General features: G+C 44.1%; 2 long non-coding RNA genes across 2 annotated transcripts; one reads left to right on the plus strand and one right to left on the minus strand.

The window, feature by feature from the left end:
* The first annotated feature begins 212 nt into the window (after positions 1 to 212).
* Positions 213 to 15,800, plus strand: LOC143138457 (uncharacterized). Its single transcript, XR_012990223.1, has 3 exons — positions 213 to 301; positions 13,949 to 14,260; positions 14,350 to 15,800. It is a non-coding gene; the product is annotated as an uncharacterized LOC143138457 (long non-coding RNA).
* LOC143138455 (uncharacterized) lies at positions 2,402 to 4,620 on the minus strand. The gene is made up of 2 exons (XR_012990222.1): positions 3,478 to 4,620; positions 2,402 to 2,967 (listed from the first exon to the last, which is right to left on the minus strand). It is a non-coding gene; the product is annotated as an uncharacterized LOC143138455 (long non-coding RNA).
* Positions 15,801 to 17,430: the final 1,630 nt, after the last annotated feature.

Consider the following 17,430-nt stretch of genomic DNA (forward strand, 5'->3'; position numbering starts at 1 on the left):
TATGAGTATCATATCATCAACTGAATGGCACATGCACACACATTTTTACAATTTGCATTGGTGTGATTTGCAGTTCATATCCAAAGAACAAGGAAACAGTTGGAGGAAGCATCAGGTTTCATGCCCACAGATGTCAGCTGATTTTTATTTTTTTCCATGAGACAAAAAACGGCCAGTGGGTGTGGAGAGAATGAACAGCTTCATTTCAGCACCTTTAAAGCCGCAACACACACAGACACTCCACACTGAAGTCACTGACAAGGTGCGAAGACACAAGAGAGTGTTCATAGACTACTGTGCGGTAGGTTGATTCACACTTGCACTAATACAAAGAATTACTAGACATTTTCAGTTGTTGTTTAATATCAGGCTGTTCTTTATGCACTCACTCAGCCTCAGTATTTCGCTGTGGGGTTCACTGGTGTAAAATGTGTACTATAGTACACTGCTATGCTGTACATTTCGCCAGTAACATGATGCATTTTTCATGGCTATTGGTTTTTACAGCACAATTTCATGTTACTGTGGCCATAAAATACAGTACAATGGCTGAGAATATTATATATATAGAATATAGAATATATAATATTATAAGTTACTGGCCAATAGCTGCCAGGCGGGGGTTCATCTGCTCACTGTTAGCTTCCTTCAGTGGTTCTCTGTGAGGTTCCTTCAATGGCTCACTGTGGGGTTGCTCTCTCTGTGAGGATTCTTCTGTGTGTGTGTGTGTGTTGTTGTATAAAATTATCCTATGGGTTGTAGACATCATTGAGAGAGAGTTTGAAACTGTAAAGCGTGTATTCATATAACCTTAATCATAATCAAGTAATACACTGAAGTTATTCCTAACCATAATACTCTTATACAGGGTATATGCAGGAATCATAGAGTTGAATTTACTACTTTTTACTACCTTTTTTACTACCTCCACAATATTTTTTACTACCAACACGACATCAAGCAGCAGCCCTTTTTTTTTTGGGGGGGGGGGGGGGGGGGTACCACTTACTACTTGCTATAAGGTATAAATCATAAATATTAGGTACACTAATAATTTCTAATTGTGATCATTAAGTATGGTCATTGTCAATGACAATGTTTTTTGTAGTGTCGAGGAGTTCAGTTTCAGTTGTCCTTACCTTAACCCTAGCCCTTGAGTTATCCTAACCAGCCCTTAGCCCTAATAAGGTGAATGATAACCTTGGCACAAATGACGCTAAAACACCAAACATGTGTGGTGAAAAATGAAGAACAAACACCACCGACTACCCCCCCCCCCCCAAAAGAAAAAAAAACTCCAGTCTAAGGATAGGCCCAGAAATCTATTTATATGGATATATAAAGCCATTATTATTGGTATGGTATTGTTGTTGCACATTTGACACAAAGCAGTCCGTAAAAACATGCACATCAGTGGACCGCTTTACTAATGCAAAATTGAAAACTATGATTTCATTGCATTACTCAGCATGGATGCACGATGCTTGCATGATAAATATTTTCCAAAACAACAGTTAGGTAGGTAGGTAAGGATGCCATTTAGGAGTGCAAATCAAGTTTAATCACAATTTGATAAAATATAGATTCTTTAAGCCAATGATTTGATTATTTTCAATACTTCAAAATGTGTAGCAATGCGATTCGATGCGTTACTGGTCTGTTGTCGATAGGAAATGATAGTTTTCATGGATTCAAATGCCAATATTATAGGCTAAATTATAGGCCAAATACTGAACATTGACTGTGGAATCAAGTAGGTTACAGAGTTTCTTTCCCCCCCTAAAACCTCCTGTCACTAGCTAGATGCTTTCAAATTTAACATGGTTTTAAACTCATATGTTGCAGTTTTCACTGCAATAAAACTAGCCTATTTGGAATATTTTGTAGGCCTGCTGTTCCTTTTATGAGAACAATTTAACTGATCAAGTTTTCATAGGCTATTGAATGATTTAAATGTGAATGCCATAAACTTAATTCGCCATTAACTAGATTAGCGTGGTTCTTTACGCAGTTGTCATCTAAATGCAGTGTTTTGTAGGCTATTCAAAGAATTTCACGTTCATCACTCAGTTGTGGTGTAGGTCTGTCTTGAGCAGTGGCGGTTCTAGGATTTTTCTGAGACAGGGGCCACATCATACACTGAGGGGCCAAGAACCAGTCAACATCCATGCACAGAAAATCCCTTGTTCAGTAAGTCAGTGGTGTAGTCTACGTGATATGCAGGACTATGCAGTATACCCACTTAAAAAGCATCACCATCTCAGTATACCCACTTAAAATAGGCAAGGAAAGGTATTAACATTTGGGGTTGATCACAGTATACACACCACAGCAGTAAGGTGCATATATTTCACCAGTCTCACCTTGCTAATACTTTTGCTAAAAAACTAAAAAGCCAATATAAATCTTTTTCCCATTTATTTTATAATGTGCATTGAAAACACAATATATAAAACTAAAATATAGACACTTCAGTGGAAATGCATTGATATTTTAAACAGAAATCATACATCATATTTGTACAATCATATTCATTTTTGTTCAATTGGACAAGTTTTACTTCAACTCTTTCCCCTTTTGTTTATAAGAGAAACCACCTTCACTGCCAGTTTGCATACATGTAAACAAACAAACAAACACACACACACACACACAGCATGTGAGCAACAACTACATCATATTTTTTCAACAATTATTTTTACAATGGTCTGATTTGGAATGGTCTTTGAATCACCGTCTTGCTTCCAGTTAGAAAAGTCTTATTCTGATTTGAAGACAGACGATGGGGAATTTGGAAGCGAAACAATTATGGAAGGGGTAGCAAAACACTAAATATGGAATACTATAACCATTTGAAGTTTTTGTATCAGAAGTCATTTAGTGGCCTCTTCCTATTTCCATGCTGTATCTTGCGGAATACCTTTAGGAGAGGTTGCACAGAACCAGCTGCTCTATAACGGGAAATGTCTGGAGAGAAAGAAAATGAAACAAGTTTGAGTAACTTAATTGTTATTAACTTTCATAACCCACTGTCAACCTTTTTACTTTTTTAACAACTACCTTTAATGTCATGATTACATTATATTAGTGGTGTGTAAGTCTAGGTGCCTTTCACTTTAAGAAGGAGAGTGACTTGTGTCCTTGTCTGTAGGATATTATTTGGAAATGAGGTGTGCATATGAGGATGTAAGTCAGGATGTTTGCTGTTTGATTAATTAAAATAAATATTGAAAAAACAAACAACTTGAAGAAAACCTGTCTTGAATCGCAGGAGTGTCATGCAATGTTCATTTCTGGTGAGCACTTGACAAGCAAACATGACGTGAGCTTACTGATGGCTAGAAGCAGGGGTGGCGCCAGCAGTTGAAAACATTCGGGGCTTAGCCCATATAATCTAAACAGCACTGTCAACATGGCGTTTCTAAAATGAATGACAAAATATGCTCACTGTAGTGGCAACAGGAAATAGCATCGTACCATTAGGAGCAGCTATGCTCGGTGACGGGTGGTTCTGAAGACTGTGGGTTGAAGTCACCAGCTCCAATCTGAGCCTACGCCATCCCAGTCTGTAGGTGAAACACAAATGTGTGTCACAAAATCCATACTTGTATTCAGCATGTCGTCTAGCAACTGTAAAACCAGTTATTATTTTTAAAAAAATCATATAAAGCTTGAGTGAATAGGGTAGAACATTTAACCAATTTATCTCAATGAAACTCTACTTTGAGACAGAATTCATGCGAAGTCCATGAATCAAATAAACTCAGAATAGTGGTTAATAACTTTGCAATGATAGCTCACATTAACTCTACAAAATGTAGTGTTAGCTTAGCTAACATTACCCCTCAATTAGGCTTGCATTCTCATGAGATTTAACATTAATGTTAGCAGCTGCTAAACCTTTTCCTCAAGCGAAAAATCAAACGCACTGGCGCATATTAATGTTGGACCCCAAACAAACAGGATGTCCATTTCTCTGCAGTGCCATTTCATAAAACGCCATTCAAAAATGTCATACATTAATGTTAACCTGACTCATTAATGTTACCTTACCATGCATAAAATCTATCAGCATGCCAACAATGAATTCAAACCTGAACTCAGCTAACCTAACGTTAACTTAATGTTAACAGTTCACTGACTAAGTAACGTTAGCAGCTTGCTGCTGCTTCATAATTTAATTGACAAACCTAACAGCAACAAATAAACGTCCTTTTCACATATTAATGATAACTCACATAGCCTAGATTTGTGACTCACCAAGAAACTTCTGTGGAGGATGAAATGCTGCCATTGATCGGTTCTTCACGCCAGCTGATACTTTCCTTACCCAAATGTATCAGTTCTTCACATTAGCCGAGAGTTCTCTGGTTAGCCAAATGTATTCTTTCTTTCGTGCACAGACCTAAGCAGTTCGTTGTGTGCTTTAGCTTTCAAGCTTCAAAAGGTGCATTACTGCCACCAGTTGTTTGGGAATGGAATTGCATCTCTGATCATCGTTCTCAACAAGTTTGACATTTATTGATGATTGACGGTACAGGGGCCATTCAGGGGCCAATGAAATTTCAGGTGGGGCCAGGGCCCCTGTGGCCCCGCCCCTAGAACCGCCCCTGGTCTTGAGTGATCGCTGTCCCTTTAAATGTCTAGGACTTTAAATAACGGAACTTTTAAATTGCATGCTGTTTTTGTTGATGGACAGTGCCGTCTTTGATTCAGTTTTCTACCGTTTTAATAAATGACACACGCACTTGCGTGGTTAAAAGTAAGGAATTGTTTTCACTCGTTTTCTTGCAATTCCGTAACATTAGATACTAGGTCTAGGCTACGTTAAAAAAAATTTGTCGGTTACTATGTCAGTGACTAGTTCGAACTTTGTTACTGATGGGATAGGTGGAATTTTATTGCACGGTTCTGGATGATCACAGTCAGATGGCAGCGCTACCGTCAGCTGAACGAAAGTTTACACTAGTCAAGTCCAGTTGTTAAAACTTCCAGCTGAAGTAGCCTAGTGTAAACTGAGAGAGTTGCCTCCTAACGGAGTGAGTGTAGCCTATATTTTTTTAGCTGCTATAAGAGTGATAGGCTAGCCTAGGCCTACATCTACCGCTCCTTTGCTACATGAACAAATATTATTAGATGAGTGACAGAAGCACCGGACACCGGACCAGCAGGCCCATATGATAAACGCTGCTCTGGTAGCCTGCGGTAGGGCCTAGATGACGTGAAAAATGCGAGAGTCGCCGAAAAGCATCCCTGCATCCCTGGCCCCTAAAAAACTCTTCGGATCTGCACGATTCATATAAGTCGCCCAAAGCAACGTGAAGGAGACACCGAAAAGCGTGTTTTTGTATCCCTGTAATATCAACTGAAGCAAAAAGGCGAAAATGTTGTTTGTTGGCGTCGCTGATAGGCTGTCAACCACGGAACGCTACACAGTTTACTTCTACGTCATTGCTATCGACTCCGACTCACTCAGGTCCTGTTAGCACGTATATATTTTTTAATTAGGCAAGATGAAGTTAAAACATGTAGACACAAATATTAAGCAAAAAATGTAAACTCAAATATTGAGGTGGTGATGAAAAATTTACTACCAAGTCAAATTGCATTTATTACCTTTTACTACCTTTCAAGGGCCTTAATTTTGGTAGATTCTATTTACTACCTTTTACTACCGCGCGGACACCCTGTTATAACATTTTAAATAACAAGTCTAACTAATACTATTAACATACTGAAGCTATTCTACCAAAAAGGGACACCAGGCAAGCCTGATGCTTTTTCTCTACGAAACTCCCCCTTGCTCAGTCTGAAGCTCTTTTCCTTTTCTTTGCATCTTCCGTCAAGGGTTTTCGCTGCTTCTTTGCCAGCTCTGCCATTATACACACGTTTGCAACAATCACTAGTGTTTCGTTAGCCTGCCTCTGTGCTGTGGATGCAGGATGTAAACTGATCCTGCTTCGGTTCGATACACTGAACTTGCAAGCGGGATATTCTTCCTACAGGCAGTAGGGGCGGGCGAGAGAGTCTTCATTCGCCCTGTAATGAGCCATTTAACCATATACCGACTTACGAAGATGAGTAATTAAAGGAGAATTCCGGTGTGATATTGACCTAAAGTGTATTGAAACATGATACCGAGTGTGAACGTATATCTCATAGCCCATCTCGGCTTGTCCCCTGCACTCCAAAATCTGGCGCTAGTTAGCCGATGCTACCAACAGCTTTTTCAATTGTGGTGCTTCGGCATCGGGCTAGCCATGCAAATAAATCACTGTTTTACACCATTAACGAGGCTCAATGTATCTCCACACTTCATTGGTAGACTTCCGAGGGCCCTGACATTTAAAACGAGACATTGAGAACTTTGAAAAAGCACTGGTAGTTTACTTACAAGACGATTTATACAGATTGTAGCAGCAACTGGAATCCATGCATTTCCACTGAATTATTTTTGGAATCTGATCCCTTATCATACCTGTTCATTCTTACTCGTCGCTCGACTTATCGTGACTAAATTCAAGATGGCTGCAAACGCTAAACTTCGTGAAGATACTGTCTGTATAAATCGTCTATTTCGTGGGAACGAATTAATATTTCGTGGCCACAAATTACCTATTTCGTGGAAACGAATTACTATTTCGTGGGAACGAATTAATATTTTGTGGCCACAAATTAGTACTTTGTGGGAACGAATAGCTATTTTGTGGCCACAACTTATTATTTTGTGGGAACGAATTGCTATTTCGTGGCCACAACTTATTATTTTTTTCCCCATGACATATCCGGGGCTCTGTAACTTTGAATAGGTTTGTACGAGAACAATTAAAGGCCTATATAGGCTTACATGACAGTTCCAACAAGTTCCACAAACCATTTATCAGCCTGAGTGGCCCACTAATTAGTCATTAGGCTAGGCCTAGGCTACATATCAACATAAGACTAGCTTGTGCTAGTTTCAATAACGTCAATGCTTTAGCTCCGCTAACCTTTCTCTCTGCCTTCCAACCATATGTAAAACAGCAAGCCACCACGCAAATCGTTAGGTTACTTAACGTAACCCTGGTTCTTTGATAACAGAGTGAGGTGTTTCACTATGGGAATCGCTTCGGTCGTGACCATCTACGGAAGCTCCAATGACATCACGTCTGTCAGTGACAGACAGGTCGACCTAAAACTGGGCTCCGCCCCTCTGCCCTTAAATACTGGTCGGCCTCCCTGCTCAGGCGTTCAGAACGGTTTCTTCCCGTCCTTCTGCAAGGAGGGGAGTGTTGGTGAAACACCTCACTCTGTTATCAAAGAACCAGGGTTACGTTAAGTAACCTAACGTTCTTTTTCTAACTTCGTTTCGGTGTTTCACTATGGGAGATATAGCCAACTCCCGGATTGCACAGTCACCTACCAATGACTTAGGCCCAGGCCCCTACATCGAGACCGAGTCTCCTGTTCCCAGCACAGAGTGAGCTAGGGATGGACCCGACACATCCAGCTTGTAGAACCGCACAAAAGTGTTCCCTGAGGCCCAACTGGCCGCTGCACAGAGGTCCTGTACCGAAACACCTCTAAACAGGGCCCAGGATGTAGCCATGACTCTAGTAGAGTGGCGGATGGAGAGAGCCTGCAAATCACTCACTCTCTTTGCTGTGGTCAGAGCCAAGAGCAAAGCTTTCTTCAAAGACAGGAACTTTAACCCTATTCCCTCTAATGGTTCAAATGGATGATGACAGAGAGAGTCCAAAACCAGGGCTAAGTCCCAGCGAGGGACCAGAAGCCTGGAGACCGGGCGTAGGCGATGAACCCCCTTCATGAACCGACAGACTAGGGGGTGCTGAACTGCAGGTTTGTCCCTAAAAACCCACATGACAAGCTGAGATGGCGGCTAAATAGACCTTGATAGTTGAAAACGCCTTGCCTCTATCCAACAGGTCTTGTAGAAAGCAGAGGAGTTCTATCACTGAGCATTGAAAAGAAATTATGTTCTTTCCAGCACACCACTCTTCAAAAAATGTATGACCATATAATACATAGAGTATAATACGTAGAGCCGGCTCGGGCACTCTGAATCGTGTCAATGACTGTCTGGGGTAGGCCTGCAGCATTTAAATTCCACCGCTCACGGGCCAGGCCCAGAGAGCCATCCTGTCTGGGTGGGGATGGTAGATTTCCCCTCTCGCCTGTGACAACAGGTCCCTCCGTATTGGGAGGGGCCACGGCTGGCCCTTTAGCAGCTGCACTATTTCTGCCACCCAATGTTTGGATGGCCAAAGTGGAGCAATTAGGATCAGTGACAGGCCCTGTTCCCTCACCCTGGCTAGAGTGGGGAGATTAAGCTCAGGGGTGGGAATGCGTATAGTAGGGCGCTTGGCCACGTGTGGGCTAATGCATCCACACCCAGCGGTGCATTTACGTCTGTTAGGGAGAAGTAAAGAGGACACTGAGCGTTTTCCTGCGAGGCGAAGAGATCTACGGTGGCTCTCCCGTTCCTCCGCCACAACTGAGCCACTACTTGTGGATGGAGTTTCCAATCCCCGTATAGGGGATTTCCCCGTGACATGAGATCTGCCCCCCTGTTCAAGACCCCCGGTACGTGTGTCGCGCGGACTGAGAGAAACTGGGTGCTGCACCACAGGAGTAGTCTCCTTGCCAGCCTGTGTAGTTTCAAGGAGCGGGTGCCGCCTTGGCGATTGATATAGGCCACGACTGTGGAGTTGTCTGTTTTCACTAACACATGCTGGCCCTTTAGAATTCCGTTGAAGTCTCTCAGAGCTAAGAACACTGCAAGGAGTTCTAAATAATTTATGTGTTCCTTTTTCAGCTGGGGGGACCAAACGCCATTCACAGCTCTGCCCCCCAGCGTCGCACCCCAGCCTAGTAGAGAGGCGTCTGTCGTTAACGTCATTCTCGTGGACACGCCCCCCAGAGGAATTCCCGTCCTCAAAACTGAGGGATTTCTCCAGGGCTATCAAACGTCTGAGGTGCCGGCGCGAGCATAAGCGGAGAGACGAGACCCATCGTTGAAAGTCCCTCATCATTAAAAGTCCCCATTTCACTACTGAGATTGCAGACGCCATGAGGCCTAGCAAACTCAGGCACAGTCTGAATGAGACCGTCCGCTGTGGTTTGAAGTGGTTCAAACACTGGGTGAAAGACGCGATTCTCGCGTCCGAGAGTCTGATTCGATAGTATAGGGAGTCTATGTGTAGCCCCAGGTAATCTGTGCATTGTGAGGGCTCTAATCGACTCTTTTTCCAGTTGATATTGAGACCTGAATTCCTCAGGTGATCTAACACTATTTTGGAATCTATGAGGGCTTGGTCTCTCGAGTGGGCGCAACGCAGAAAATCGTCTAAATAAGAGAGAATTCTGATGCCCTTGTTCCTTAACGGGGCTAGCGCAGCTTCCATACATTTGCTGAAACAGCGGGGCGCTAATGCTAACCCAAATGGGATAGTTAGGAACTCGTAGGCTTTGCCCTCGAAGGCGAACCTCAGAAATGTTCTGTGTGCGGGGAACACATCGATATGATAGAACGCGTCCGCCGCGTCTATCGTCACGAACCAATCGTGGGGGCGGATTGATTGACATAACACTTTGTGTGATAGCATCCTGAACGTGTATTTTCGTAGGTGCTTGTTTTACACACGGAGGTCCAAGATGGGCCGGAGAGCCGAGCTCCCTTTCTTTGGAATGACGAAGTACCGGGAGTAAAAACCCTGCTTGCTCTCCTCCTCCGGTACAACTCTGATTGCTCGTTTGTTTAGAAGAGATACGATCTCTTCCCTTAAAACACAAGCTGAATCCCCTTTGGCCACTGAAACTAATACTCCGTGGAACCTGGGAGGTCTCATGGCAAATTGTAGCCTGTAACCTCGAGTTATCATGGCTAAAACCCACGGGCTTGTTGTGTTGTTGTGCCACTGTTCCACTCTGGCCGAGAACGAGCCTCTCGTGACGCATATTGATGACGTCACGTCCACCGCGTGAAATTCTACGTGAAGGGGGTTCACAGCGGTGTTCATTGCCTGAGAGGGAGCGTGAGCTCCCTCTGGTGGCTGAGGGCAGGGAAAACACTGGTTTGAGTGTGTTTTGAGGCCAACAGAGAAAATCGCCCTTGGCCCAAGGCCTGGCTGCGATTGGGGAAACTTTAGTTTTGAAACACGTGTTTGGTGACACTGACATTCTTGAGACAAAGGCCCCAACATCTCCTCTCTGGGAACTAAAGGGAGAGAGAGGGTGGATACTCTGAGCGAACAGGCGGGGCTTTGTGACTCCCCCAGCTTTGTGACTCCCCCAGCTTTCTCCTCTTTCTGGAGAGCGGGGGGAGTTGGGGAGGGGCAGCTGAGGTCAGGCTGACCGCTTCTTTTTGTTCTCAGTGGGTTGTGGTGGACGGTTTTTGGCCGCCGCGAAGGAAGGCTTTCCCCACGAACCAGTGTTGGCCCTAGGCCGCTGGTTTGACTGCTGAGCTGGAGGGGCTGGTCGTTGTGGTCTGGCACCTCCCTGTTTAGCTCTCGCCGCCGCTGCTGAGAAGCCAGGCTGAGTCGCCTGGGGGGGGCGTGGCGTCGGTTTTCGAGGCAGGCAGAGGTTGAATGCCTCGTCCTCCTGTTTCCTGAGGGAGCTTGTCTCCCTCATTCTCTCCAGCGCCGGACCAAACAGACCCTTGGTGGGGTCATCCATGATCTCCGACTTCTGGGCATCGCTGCCACAGGGCTCTTTCACCCGTCACTGCGAGGCCCATCACCCGGCCGCAGCCCTGAACGGCACCGCGAGAGGAGCGGAGGAGTAAGCCGTTTACGACGCAGATCTCATCCCAGAGTGCTGGGTTTGGGGACTCTGAGTCGATCTGGCCCCCCATCTCCTCCAGGATCTCAGCCTGGTAGGCTGACAGGAGTGTGACAGCATTCAGTGCGCAGACCGATTGGGCTGCGTATTTGTACATGCGCTGGAAGGTGGACGCTGTCAGGCGGTCCATCCTGCTGGGCAAAGGGATGTTGGAGGAGGCGGAAATAGAGCGGCGATTAGGGTGGAGGTGGTAGGCCACCGAGGATTCAACTGCTGGGGGTCCGGACAACCCCAGTTCCCCCATCCCTTGTATCTCAAGCCTCGCGTAGCCCTTGGTCGAGAGCTTGCTCTTGAAGGGACTAGCCCAAAACCGCGACATCTCCTTCATGCAGGCTGGTACCACGGGCAGGAGCTGCCTCGCTGGGGTTAGGGCAGGGAGGAGTCTTTTACCGTCGTAAAGGTCCCTCTCCATACCCTCCGGATCTTGGGCAGCTGGCCAGGGGATGGAGAGCTTGGCCGCTGCGCGTCTGCAGACATCATACAGGTTAGAGTCGGCCTGACCTGCCGAGTCAGTGACCGAGGTGGGTCTAGGCTGATATGGGGGGAGCATGGAGTCCTCCTCATCATCCTCATCGACAATGTTGAGGAGGTCGTCGCCCTCCGTCTCCTGCTCCTCCGGTTCCTCCACCATCAGTGCGGGGAGATACTCGAACAGCGGAGGCAGGACCTGGGAGTCTTCGTCTATCATGTCCGCCCAGCTCTTTGAAGCTCGCGGTTGCAGGGTGACCGGATTAGCGGTAGCCTCGGAGATGCAGGGGTCCTGCTCGTTGGCTACCGCCACTCTCATCCTCCTTTCCCTTATCTTCTGCGGCATCGTGGCGCAGTGCACTGCAAAAAATGAATTCTAACCAAGTGTTATTGATCTTATATTAAGATTAAAAAATCTATTTGGTATTGTTTTTAGTATGAAAAGACTTACCTAGCGCCCTCTCAAAAGATCATTTTGACTTAATTTAAGAAGACTTTAACTTATTTTAAGGAGTCTTATCAAGACAAATTTGCTCAACGCACTGGCAGACAAATTTGCTTGTTTTCAAGAGGAGATGTCTTAAAATAAGTCAAATGTTTTTTAAATTAAGTCAAATGATTTCACAAGTAAGAGCTAGGTAAGTCTCTTTATACTGAAAACAATACCAACTATTTTTTTTTATCTTGATATAAGTTAATAACACTTGGTTAGATTTTGTTAGATAAGCAGTTTTTGCAGTGTGGGCACAGGTCTGTGGGTCCACCAGGGCCGCTTGTGCATGTTTGACACCCATACACATGATGCACAGAGGATGGGGGTCCCTCCCCGACACCGTAGCCCCGCATGACGCTGGGCATGGGCAGGAAGAGGTCTCCCCGGAGTCTGGATCCTTCCCTTTGGCGGGGGTAGTCGCCGAAGACATCGTAACTGGGAGGAGAGGGGAGAGAACAGTTACTAACTTAAAGTTTAGGCTCGTCACAACCCGTTAGCCTTAGATACAAAGTTAGTGTAGTAGCCTAGCTAAACTTTTAGCCGTGGCTAAACCGCCGTGAGGCTACTGCGGCTGTAGGTGGGCTGAAGCACCTCAGGTGCTCAAAGTACCCGTCTTCAGAGCGAGAACAGCACGCCTCAACATGAACGCTGTCCTCGTAATATCAGTTGACTAAACAACCGGTGTGCTACAAGCCTAGCAACTGAAAGCTAGGTAGAAGCACACTGTAGTGAAAAAACGCTAGTTTAAGCAACCGAATGCTAAAACTAACGCTAGAACGACACGGGTCGCTACTCGCTAATGACTAGCAAGTTTGTCAGAGAAAAGTTCGCCTTGACGCGGACACTCTCCTCGACAGCTATGAACTGAATTAACAGTAAAATAAGCACTTCTTGACGAAGACTTGTTCAGCACTGTGTGGATATTACTGTAGTCACGTTCAGCGGCGGGTTCCTTGACGGTCCACCTATGAACAGTTAAGCGAGCACAGCCTTATCTGTAGTGCTGAAGGAGCTTGTAGTCTTGACGGGAAGAAAGCGTGAATGCCTGAGCAGGGAGGCCGACCAGTATTTAAGGGCAGAGGGGCGGAGCCCAGTTTTAGGTCGACCTGTCTGTCACTGACAGACGTGATGTCATTGGAGCTTCAGTAGATGGTCACGACCGAAGCGATTCCCATAGTGAAACACCGAAACGAAGTTAGAAAAAGAACCATTGACTGTCAAAACTCCTGTAGTTTTCCTCGAACTTGATCGTTTGTAGGGTCATGCCATTAGACGAGGGGCTGCTCATTTATCCCCCTACATTTCTGTAAATAGACTTGACCTGCAATCGGTTCATTGGATAAACCAGAAACACATTCCCCATTCCCAGGAGGCTTTGCTCCATTCTAGCTTAGGCTTACGTTAATTTAAGTACAAACAAACAAATTAAATTGTCGTTTTTTTATTTGTGATGAAAGTTCTGTAACGCCTTAATAAGACAAAAATGAATTAAGATAACAAATTAAGGCTAGCCTACACAAAAATCAGCATAGGAGAGATGAGTGTACAGGGTAACCATGAATGACATATAGACAGTGAGCGAGTGGTATAAATATTGGTTGAACTTCCTGAACGTTAAAAGGGTAAATATCTGAGAAATACCTGATCATCCCGATTGCCACTCCGCCCCTGATCCACAATGTGGAGAATATCTATAGAAATGTATTTGGGTTGGCCCCAGCAGTGGCGCGACTGGCTGGGGCACCTGCACCGTACGCCGGCGACCCGGGTTCGATTCCCACCCCGTGGTCCTTTCCGGATCCCACCCCGACTCTCTCTCCCACTCGCTTCCTGTCAATCTCCACTATCCTATCTAATTAAAGGCATAAAAAGCCCAAAAAATATACTTTAAAAAAAAAAAAAAAAAGAAATGTATTTGGGTGTTTTTCAAACAATGGGACCTGGTGAACTTCTCAAAGTAAACGTTAACACTAAAACAAGGGGCTACGTTGAGATTTTTGGTGAAAAAGATCAGGCATTCATATATATATCATAAATATCTCACACCAACAGCCACATGTTTTTCTATTGAACCAGGTACAAGTTAAAATAATTTATTTAATGACTATACACATATTTAATTAACAGTTTTGGTCACTATATTGACAGTAATGGAGTCATCCGGGCGTCAACCTGTCCCAGCTTCCGGAGTTGACAGAGGTAGAGGGAGAATCAGAGGGAGAGGGAGAGGGAGAGGAATAGTCCGAGGAAGACCTGAGTCACCACACCAAAAAGCTGAGAGTGGTTTTAGAAGATACAGAAGTCGTTCCAAAGACAACTCTGATGGGTTCCTCTCCAGGACTGGAAGAAACCAAGCTAATGTCCAGCAACAGAATGGCCTTGGTACCATTGTCAGACCATCAAGAGAAGCCTCATTCAACATCCACGGTGCTCAAGGACCTCCTGTCAGTCGAGACAGAGGTGAATATTAGACAATATGATTGTTTTGCTTATTTCTTCCTTATTTGAAGTTATGATTAGTAACCTGTACTTTTTCTACATTTTCCCAGATGACCTTGGACATTTGAGAAATGAACTCATAAAAATGATTGCAAAGGACCTCCATCCACCACACATTGTTGAAGAAGCTGGATTCGTATCCTTTGTAAAGGCACTTAATCCAACATGTGACATGGCATTCATTGCCTACTCGGTTCGAGCTGAACTCCTCAAGAAGTACGATGACACAAAGACAAAATTGATTCAAATATTAAATAGCGTCAACTGTGTGGCATTGACAGCTGAAATGTGGACGAGATTGTCGGAAACCCATCTCACAGTGAGCTGCCACTTCATTGATGAGTTATGGAAGCGGCGGCAATACGTTCTTGAAACAACATGCTTAACAAATGGAACCCATCCCGACACCATAGTTGAAGAGATAGCTAGGATTGCGAGTTCTTGGGAAATTGAGAAGAAGATTACGGTGGTAGTCTCCAATGTGGCCAACATGAATAAGCCATGCCAGCAAAAGAAATGGGGAGAATTGCCCTGTTTTGCCTCTGTTCTAGAATCTATTACCAAGAAGGTTATAAGCACTCGCTGGGAACCCCTGGTGCAGAAATGCAAGAATATCGCACTGCAATTTAACAACCATGACAGAGTTCTGCAAAGATTCAGAGATAATCAGGCAAAGTTAAATTTGCCTCAGTGCACCCTGTTCATTTCTCGTGACCAGAAGTGGTTGTCAATTGTGCAAATGCTGGAAAAGGTTCTTGAGCAACGGCAGCCTATTAATAACACACTTACTGAGCTCAAACAACTTGATAATATTCTTGGCGAAGAAGATGAGATGCTAATCAAAAGTGTCCTAGGAGTGCTTTGGCCCTTCAAAGAGGCTGTGAAACAGATGGAGAATGGCTACCACTGCATTTCAGAGACCATCCCTCATCTAGTAGATATTCACGACAAACTGACAGAAAACCGGAGCGAAGCAGCTGCTGAGATTGCGAGGCAGTGCGAGGAACAAATGTGTCGGATGAAACGGAACGCTTGGCTAATTGGTAGCACGGTGCTAGACCCGAGATGCAAAGCCATATACTGTCAAGATAAAATCCAAAGCACAAAACAAGATTTGTTGACAGAAATAAGAAAACTAAATGCTGGCATATCACCACAAGAGTCCAAATACGACCACAAACAAGACTTAGACATATATCTCAGAGATGAGAAAAGACCCAGGGCTGGTAACCCATTATCCTTCTGGAGATTTGAAAAGCCTTTTCAGGATCTAGCCCCGCTTGCCCGCAAGTATCTTACAGTTGTCTCCACTGCACTTCCGGTGGAACGCGCCTTCCAGCCGGAACATTCCAGAATGGCAATCATAAGACGCAATTGCTTGGAGCCGGAACATGTCGACCTCATGTTGTTTCTCCAGGCCAACCTCACTCTGGATTAAACTAATTTTCCTGATGAAAGCAGATCAGACATGAATCTTGCAAGTCAAATTATACCTTCAAAACTTGAAAGTCAATCATTGTTATTTTGGTAACACTTTACTTGACGGGTGAGTTCATAGCACATTCATAGCAGCTGTCATAAATTGCACGTAAAGCATTCATGACTGTTTCATGAGACATGATTCAACATTCATACCAAACCTTTCATGAATGTGGAAGACAGAACGACAACAACTTGTCAAAATAAAAGTCCAACATCGTATTTGTGTATCTTTGTAAATATTTCATGAATATCTTATGAAGTCTACATCGAATGTCACTTTACTATACAAGTTGTGAAGTATTTGTAATCACTGAGTTTAACACTGGGAGGTAAACTAGCCTACATTCAGCTGACCCGTATTTGTGTAACCTGGAACGGTTGGACACTCCCAGTAGCAAAAGATGAGAAATCATCTGCAAAGGTTACATCATAAAACAAATATATTTTTATGAAACAAAAATTATTTGCTTGACCATGTTCTGTCTTTTTGGCACTGGAGTAGCCCATTGACTCAGATGTGACATGATCAGGTAAGAGGTTTGGACCAAAAACATCAATGTTGCTTTGCGACTTTGAACTTTTATTTTGACAAGCTCTCATCGTTCTGTCTTCCACATTCATGAAAGGTTTGGTATGAATGTTGAGTCATGTCTCATGAAACAGTCATGAATGCTTTATGTGCAGTTTATGACAGCTGCTATGAATGTGTTATGTGTTACTGTTATTTTAGTGTTGGCTACTGATTTAAACCCATCACTTATCTTACATGTTTATTTAACATTGGGGGTAGGTGGGCCCTGGCATGGTATTTAGTATCTAGAGCAATGTTTCTCAAACTTTTTCAGACCAAGGACCACCTAACCAATATAAAAAAAAACAGATGAAAAAAAAACAGTATACCTACTTCAACAGTATATTACACAATAGGCCGACTCACTAAACTTACTTATTGTCTTTGTACCTTGCTTATTGTGTCAGAGGATTCATATGATTTAAAGTGGCGTAGCTTACATAGGCAGTGTTGCAGAACTGTTTGGATTTACAAGTTGGTTCAATATTGCAAACAACTCACCTATATAATATTTTACTACGTCTGCTCGCGGACCAATTGGGATAGCTTGCGCCAGGGTAGGAATTTCACGGCGGTCACGGCGGCCATGGCCGTCGTAGCCCCTTGCGTTGGCCGTGACGCCCCTTTGAAAATCAGAGGTTCACAGGCCACGGTGGCCTTGGTGGCCCCTTCTTTCAATATTCTGCTTTGCGTCCTACTAATAGCGATATATATTTAGCCTATGGCCTGTCAAAACAATCTTAGCATTCACAGCGCAAATTACGCAGTGGAGAAAGTGACAGCGCAAGAAAGAAAGTGCGTCCAAATTCACCCATTCTTCTCAGTTGAACTACTCGCGAAGTAGCCTACTCATCACACAGACTTCAGAAGTATCACATTAAAGAGCTTTTTCTCAGCTTTTAAACGATGTTAGCCGCTAATTTCTGTGGTGAACGGTTCGCGAGAAAAGTAAATAATATCATTCAATTTAATCATAAATTCTACTGAAGGTTTTGCGCCCATCTCCCTACCCATTTATCTCGGTGGAATACTTCACGAACCCCTCGTTTAACACATGACAAACCATATATCAAAATAA

This window comes from Alosa pseudoharengus, unplaced genomic scaffold (genome assembly GCF_046254945.1).
Source record: "Alosa pseudoharengus isolate Yale_2024_CS ecotype anadromous, Long Island Sound unplaced genomic scaffold, YU_APseudo_1.1 YU_APseudo_1.1_scf_21, whole genome shotgun sequence".
Taxonomy (NCBI): Eukaryota; Metazoa; Chordata; class Actinopteri; order Clupeiformes; family Clupeidae; genus Alosa; species Alosa pseudoharengus.